The sequence below is a fragment of the Pipistrellus hanaki genome, assembly GCF_964339955.1.
Source record: "Pipistrellus hanaki genome assembly, chromosome: 7".
NCBI classification, from domain to species: Eukaryota; Metazoa; Chordata; class Mammalia; order Chiroptera; family Vespertilionidae; genus Pipistrellus; species Pipistrellus hanaki.
In genome coordinates, this window is record NC_140509.1 from 75,871,499 (window position 1) to 75,879,440 (window position 7,942).

Consider the following 7,942-nt stretch of genomic DNA (forward strand, 5'->3'; position numbering starts at 1 on the left):
GAGAGAAAGAGAGAGAGAGAGAGAGAGAGAGAGAGAGAGAGAGAGAGAGATCAATGATAATAGAGAATCACTGATTGGCTGCCTCCTGCATGCCCCACACTGGGGATCAAACCCGCAACTTGGGCATGTGCCCCGACTAGGAATTGAACTGTGACCTCCTGGCTCATAGGTTGACACTTAAGCATTGAGTTACATCGGCCAAGCTCTTATTAATCTTTTTATTCCCACTGTACCTAGCTCTGATTTTGCACATACTTAGCACTCAATACATTATTTTATTGTAGTGTGTGGTTTTTTTTAAAAAAAAATTCTGTCCGCTAAAGAATATTTCAAAAACATAATAATTTTTTTTAAATCACATGAACCACAATTTCTTTATCTAAATATACTAGAGACAATGTTTTGAAATATTACCACTCCTTTACTGTTTTCCTGTTTGTGGCCATTTTTATATAGTTATAATGTTTGCATAATTTGTATATGAAGGTAGACATCATAATATGATCAGTCTCCATGTTATTTAAAAAAAAAAAAGAGTATACTGATATAGCTACATGACATTTCATTTTAGAGGATATTAAAACACAAAATTATTCACCATTCTTTTATGGTGAGGCAAAGGTTGTTGCAAACCACACCGAGCTGTGAAACCCCCAGTGTTGCTGAAATACTGTGAGTCATTTTGAGGGTAGAAGTGTGCCCAGCAATCTCTTAATAAGACCAGATCTCAAAATGTACGTTTTAGGATATATTATACCCAGCTAAGGAATCTTTGTGTTATCCACAGCTCTGAAGTGTGAGACGCTGGGGATCCTCAGGTATTATTGTTCCCCTAATTTTCTATCTTTTCCCCAAAACCGACTTTCTCAAGAAGAGGAAACAGTTTGTAACTTTCAGCAGCTGAAGACCTACATGGCCTCACTTCCTTTCCAGTAGACACTACGTCACCCCATAATTGCTATAGTAATTATGAAAGTTCTGGTTTGGGTATTAGTTCAGTGGGGAGCTTTCATTAAAGAGAAATGAGCGAGCCTTTAAGAGAAGACTTCCTTCCTGTTCCTGGCGCCTCCCCACCCACAGATGATACCCTGTGACCATATACATGGCCAACAAGGGTGATTGCTCTAGGCCAAATGCCCACAAAGGTATCCTTCTTCAAAATGTTAGGATGCACTTCTTATAATTCTTTTTCATGGAAATATTTTCTAGAACTGATACCAGAGCTGATGACCAATTATACCTGATAATGAAGTAGAAGCATTTCATATATTTTTCAAGTAATGTTTTAATAACATAATTTTCCACTTAATTTTATCTGCAAAGACAACTTTTAAGACCATATAAAGGAAATTACAGTTCAAGGTGTCCAGTTCCCAAGCCCTCGGAAGCCTGTCAGTTGACCCAAAGCGCCAACTGCAGTCAGTACCAGTGTTTTATAGATATGAGTCCACTAACCCTCAGATTAAAAACTTGACTGGTATCATGACTCTTCTTTTGAAAATGAGGAAACCCAGGTTTAGACCACTTAAGAAAGTTTCTCCAAGTGCCACCGTTAATGGGTACAGGGCTTAACCCTACATATGCCTTACTTCCAAGTCCCCTGATGGTTACCCTCTTCTCAGTTTGCCTCTCCTATGTCAGACAGTGCAGCTTGCTTGAAAAGAACAACAATCAGCAGGTACAGCAGGAATAAACAGAAAAGTCTAAAAAGAGGAAGAAGGCATCATGTTGCAAGGTTTGTGGATCTTTTAACCACACAAATTGTGGTTGGAATACAGACTCTGCCATCATTGCATACATGAGCATGTAAGATCATGGAGTCAAAATCTGAGAGTCGCCATTATAATAATTAACTGCACAATCAAATCAAACTTTACTAATAAAAAACTAGTAAAGAACAAAAAGCAAATAATTTTTTGAATAGTGATTCTATAAGGTAAATTCATAATTGAATTTTTTTTTTTAGGAAAGAAAAAGGAAGCAGTCAATGATTTACACAGAATATTTTAAAAACTAAATTTTAAATTCGGTACTAGCAGTCAAAACTTAGTATTTGGTAAGTGAACTTCCTACCTAGATTATAAAGTCCCTAAAGATAAGGTTAATTAAATTTCCATTTTACAAAGAAAGACCAAACTGGCTCAAAGACATAACTTAATTAAAAATAGATATCTAAATCTTCCAAGTATTTATTGAGGAATTAAACACACACACACACAGCAACACAGATCTGATTGAGCCTTTCAAATTTATGGGGTGGGAAGGGGGGCAGAGAAGGAGCATATTGAGGGTATTATATAAATTGTCACTGAAGCTAGGTCTATTTTCACAAAAGAAGAGTTGACCATTTCAATGCATTATAGTAATTATGAAAGTTCTGGTTGAGATATTATATGTGTGTTGAAGGAGAGGTTATTCCTAATCTGGAGAAATTGTGAATGAATGTTCACCATACTCTTTTGTTGGCATGTGGTACTCTAAATATTTCTCCTGTACCCCAGGACACAATCAATAACCTTATAAATTAAGTCAGGATTCTCAATCTTAAACACTCTGACTCAAGTTGCAAGTGTCTTCACATGTAGTTTCAAGGCAAAATTTGAACATCTCCTAATATATAGAACAAAACTCTTATTTGGAATTGAAATACTTATTTAAATATTAAAATACGCAGAATCAACAACTGATTTTGAGGATAGCAGCTATTTATTTTCTCAGACAAGATATTGGTTTTATTTATATAAGAGCTACCATATTTATTGGTTGGCACATATAATGCCCACACAAATCTCTCCAGCATAATGCCCAATTTTTATGAAGCCTTCATTCTGACTTTAACTACAGAAGGAAGGTCAAGCTGTGAAAGTCAAAAGAATTTATGACATTGTTCCACTACCAAGGCCCACAGAAAGGGTATTATTGAAGAAGAACTGAAAAGCTCTTGAAGAATAAAAAGATCAATCCATTTGTAACAACTAACACTGGCCGCAAGCATTTTGGGGAAGGAATAAATGCATTTGAAAAATCTTATTTTACTTGTAAGTAAATATTAAATTAAAAATCCCCTGGGGGTTCTGAAAACGACAAATAACAGATAAGATGTACCTATAATGACGGAATTATTGGCAATCACACTGTGGGCGAAGTGTTTTGTTATTCACTTACATAATGCTCACAATCAAGCTTTATTCTTTCAGTTGTTTATCTTTCTGCTTCTCTCCTCAATGATTGAAAGCATCTCATGTGTTTTGTTGTCAAAACAACCATTTGTTCTGCAAGACTTGCTTCCTCCTCCACATCTCTTTAATCCCAATTTCCTCAATCAAGACTTCTAGAATAGAGGACGATTTGAATGCTGTGAACCTTTCAATTGTCTTGATATTTCTATAAGCTGAGAAGAAACGTTTTAAAATCCTTCAAGGTTGTGGGGTATTTCTTAGTTAAAAATTTGTGGCAACTCATATTTCTGCCTTTCTAAGTTAAATTCCAAAACAAGCCATAGATTCAGTTTTGTTTCCAAGAAAGTCATTTGTTCTATCCCAGCTCATATAAAGGTGGTCACATGTTTTCAGGTCCCATTCAGTAGACAAATGCAGTTATATTGAGATGTTTTATCATAACGTACCGCATAGAACCCTTTTATCACCAAGGAAGAAAAAGATAGAAAATGAAATTTTGCTTTGTGAGCTAGAGTTCAACTTAATATTATTTTGCATTAAGCTCTTTTATTTTATTGGAATTTAGGGGATGGGGGAGGAGGTAGGAAGGAAACCTATTGATTTTCTCAATAGATAATATAGATTGCATTTCTCCACACTTGCTGATATTACAAGGTTTAGCAACAGCTATTCATTGAGCACTGTCAACATAATTTTTTTTTAAATAGAAAATAATAAATCAATATGGGAAAAATTATACATGATTTCCAGATTTTTAAAAAATATATTTTTTATTGATTTCAGAGAGAAAGAGAGAGGGAGAGAGAGAAACATCAATGATGAGAGAGGGTCATTGATCGGCTGCCTCCAGCATGCCCTCTCCTGGGGATGGAGCAAGCAACCCTGGCTGGGAATCAAACCATGACCTCCTGGTTCATGGGTCAATGCTCAACGACTGAACCACACCAGCCTAGTGCTGAACATATTTTAGCTAACTGCCCTTGAGATACAAAATGTTCTGTAAATGCCATTAGCATTTCTGTAAGTAATCATTCTCAAGGATTATAAAATAGTATATTAAACATTAGAAACACTTGAATTCTTTACTCTGTTATTTACATGATGAGTACTTGCTTTTGCTCTCTAAATTTATATATGTTCTGCCAAAACCAGTTTGGCTCAGTGGTAGAGCGTCGGTCTGCGGACTGAAAGGTCCCAGGTTCGATTCCGGTCAAGGGCATGTACATTGGTTGCGGGCACATCCCCGATAGGGGGTGTGCAAGAGGCAGCTGGTCGATGTTTCTCTCTCATCGACGTTTCTAGCTCTCTATCTCTCTCCCGTCCTCCTCTCTGTAAAATATCAATAAAAAAAGAATTATATATATATATATATATATATATATATATATATATATATATATATATATATATATATATATATTTAAATTTATATATGTTCTGCCTGAAGTAAATATTACATTTTTGCAGTCATCTGTTTCACTAGTATAAACATATCTGATTGTTATGGGAATTACTGGTTCAGATTTGGGGGGGGGGGGGGATCTGTGTAGAAAGAAAATTGTTTCTTGCTATTTTACTGATTAAGATAATAATTTAAGAGAGTGTTTGTACCTTTAACATTATAGCTTGTTCTTTTTATTTTTTTTTTAAATAAATACCCAACACTCTCTTCACTAACATCATTTGTCTTTAATCAGGATATGCTCTTCCAATTCTAAGTTTATACTGACCCCTATAGGTGACTGTGTTCTGATTTATTTCTGGTTTATTCTTACAGAACGTAAGTTGAATATTTAAAAATATTTACATTTAGAATTTATTTTAGGAGTATAAAGTCATAAAATACTTTTCATAGGCCCTTTCTCTCCTTATATCGTACAACATTTACTATGCACAAATGTCGGCCATCCTAATGTAAGACAATTTATTTTGGAGACCCAAGATGTTTTAAATCACAATAGTTTCAATGCTGGCCTACTGAGGACAGGGGAAATAAGCAGCATAATTTCTAATTAACATGATTTCTGATTAACCTGATTCTTTTCCTCAAAATCTGTTATATTCTCACCATTTTCACAGCTTATAGTCCATTAAGAAATTAACTTTAAAGTTTATGCAGAGATGTGTATAAAAGCAGAAAAGACTTGTGACCAAAGTAAGTCTGATTTTAGCTAAACTTGGTGGAGGGACACTGGTTCTAGGCTAAACAGGGAACTTATAATGTGGGGTGCAAGATTCTAAATCATTTCCTTATGGATGTGGATGAGGGATTACTGGAGAGGGTGGAGGCTACAGACTACTCACTTCTGGGCATGGGCATTTCCAGGAAGAAGTAGCAGGGAAGGACTGGTCTCAACATTACAGAAAGGAGCATGACCCCAGCAGCCAGCCAAGATATCAGTGAAAATTTACCTATGCATCAGGAACTCGAACATATAATATGCTTCCTAAAAATGCCAACCTTGCATGAGATAGAAAACTGATTTCTTCCTAGCCTGCTCCTGGAGTAGCTCAGGAGTAAATGTGTGGTAGCTAACAAAGGCCCAATGCCATGAACTCCAGAATGTTGGTTCCATATTGCTCTACAATCATAAACCCTAATGAAGACTAGAGCGTTATTGCAAGGTGTTGGTAACCAGCTTTTAGAAAGATACTTCATTATTCACACTTGTTCTGTAGAAAAACACATCAGCCATGGACTATGCTATGTGAATTCAATATGGAGCCCAGCTATATTTTTCTTAAACTTGTACTTTAATGTAAGAATTGGGGATAATAGAAATGATCTCCTTACTGATCACACAGTAATTTCCAGAGTATTAGAAAGCAGAGATGTGTTTTGACCTTTCTTTTGACTTGAAGCCAGGCATAGATTGCCATAGAAAATATAAAGCTAAATATTTTCTTGTACATCGAAGATATGGTTTTATCGCCATAAGGGTAAGTTGTGACACCAAAATTATTATTTGGGTGTAGATATTCTCATAATTCTTTTAAAAAAATATATATTTTTTTGATTTTTTACAGAGAAGAAGTGAGAGGGATAGAGAGTTAGAAACATTAATCAGCTGCCTCCTGCACACCCCACACTGGGGATGTGCCCACAACCAAGGTACATGCCCTTCACCTGGGAATCAAACCTGGGATCTTTCAGTCCGCAGGCCGATACTCTATCCACTGAGCCAAACCGGTTTTGGCTCTCATAATTCTTTGTTTTTTTAAATATATTTTATTGATTTTTTACAGAGAGGAAGAGAGAGGGATAGAGAGCTACAAACATCGATGAGAGAGAATCATTGATCAGCTGCCTCTTGCAAACCCCCTATTGGGAATGTGCCCGCAACCAAGGTACATGCCCCTGACCGGAATCCAGACTCTTCAGTCTGCAGGCTGACACTCTATCCATTGAGCCAAACCGGTTTCAGCATCAGCTCTCATAATTCTTTCAAGAGTGATAGTAAAGTCTATATTTCAAAGTAATTTATTTAGTTTCATAAGGGTAAATTTTGTGTCTAAACCATCCTGTAGATTATATTGGTTTAACTTGACTTTTATGAATGCATTACTGAATTTTTTACTATTATCAGAATAAGCTTGATAATCTTGCTTTACATTTTTTTTCGAGCTCTATTTGGGAGCTTTGATTCTTTGTTTAACCACTTATGAGAATGAACCCAGACTGTTTTGAGGAAAACCTTAAGCCTGTCTCTAGTATTCCAGAATTCTCTCAGCCTACTCTGTGCAAGTCTATTTTGACTTGTGTCTTAGTCATACTCGTGGATTTTCCTAAGATACTACTAATTTTGTATTTATTTTTTGGACTAGTATACTGTTTTGTTTGCCATTGAATCCTTAGTACCTGAGGCCTAACCACTAAATAATCAATAGGAGGTATTTTATATTGCAATAAAAGATGCTGTTCCTATAATTTTAGAAATTTAAAAATATTGAGTGTGCAAACTTCTTTTAATAATATCCTAATAGGATAAAAAATTAAAATGCATGTCAACAGCATACAGACAGAAGTGATACACCCCAATGAGAGGAAATATTACAATAAAACTTGTCCCAGGCAGTGGGCTGCAGGAATAAACTTAGAAGGTAAGGGGGGAGGAGCGCAATAATGGGGAAAACGAAAACAAAAATGAGAACTAAGTGGAGTTAGGAGGGATACCATCGAGAAAGAGAAAACAATCCTCCCCAATCTGTAAATAAGAGGAACAGCAACCGCCACCTCAGTTCTACCCTTTCCTAACACTCAAACAAAAAGTAAGAAAAGGCGAGTTTTCCTCCCATTGCTTTCTTCACGTGGCAAGCTACCGTAAGCCAGACACTATCAAACTGGAGTATTATTATTATTATTAATAATTTTATTTTTTTAAACATTTTTAAAAATATATATTTTATTGACTTTTTACAGAGAGGAAGAGAGAGGATAGAAAGTTAGAAACATTGATCAGAGAGAAGCATCAATCAGCTGCCTCTTACACACCTCCTACTGGGGACTTGCTTGCAACTGCAAGACCTGGATAGGCCTTTTGTCCTACACGGAGGAGGCGACCTCACGAAACACACAAACACCTGTCTCGATGCAACAAGCAAAAGGTTTATTGACCGGCGCCGGGACCCAACCTCCAGCTCAGAGGCTGATGGAAGGGCCCCCTTGAGGGTTTACAGCGGGCTTATAAGGGCAAAAACCACAAGTAGCTTGTCCAGGTCAGTTGGTTTGGAGGGAAACAGATGTTTTTCTCTGATTAGGACCT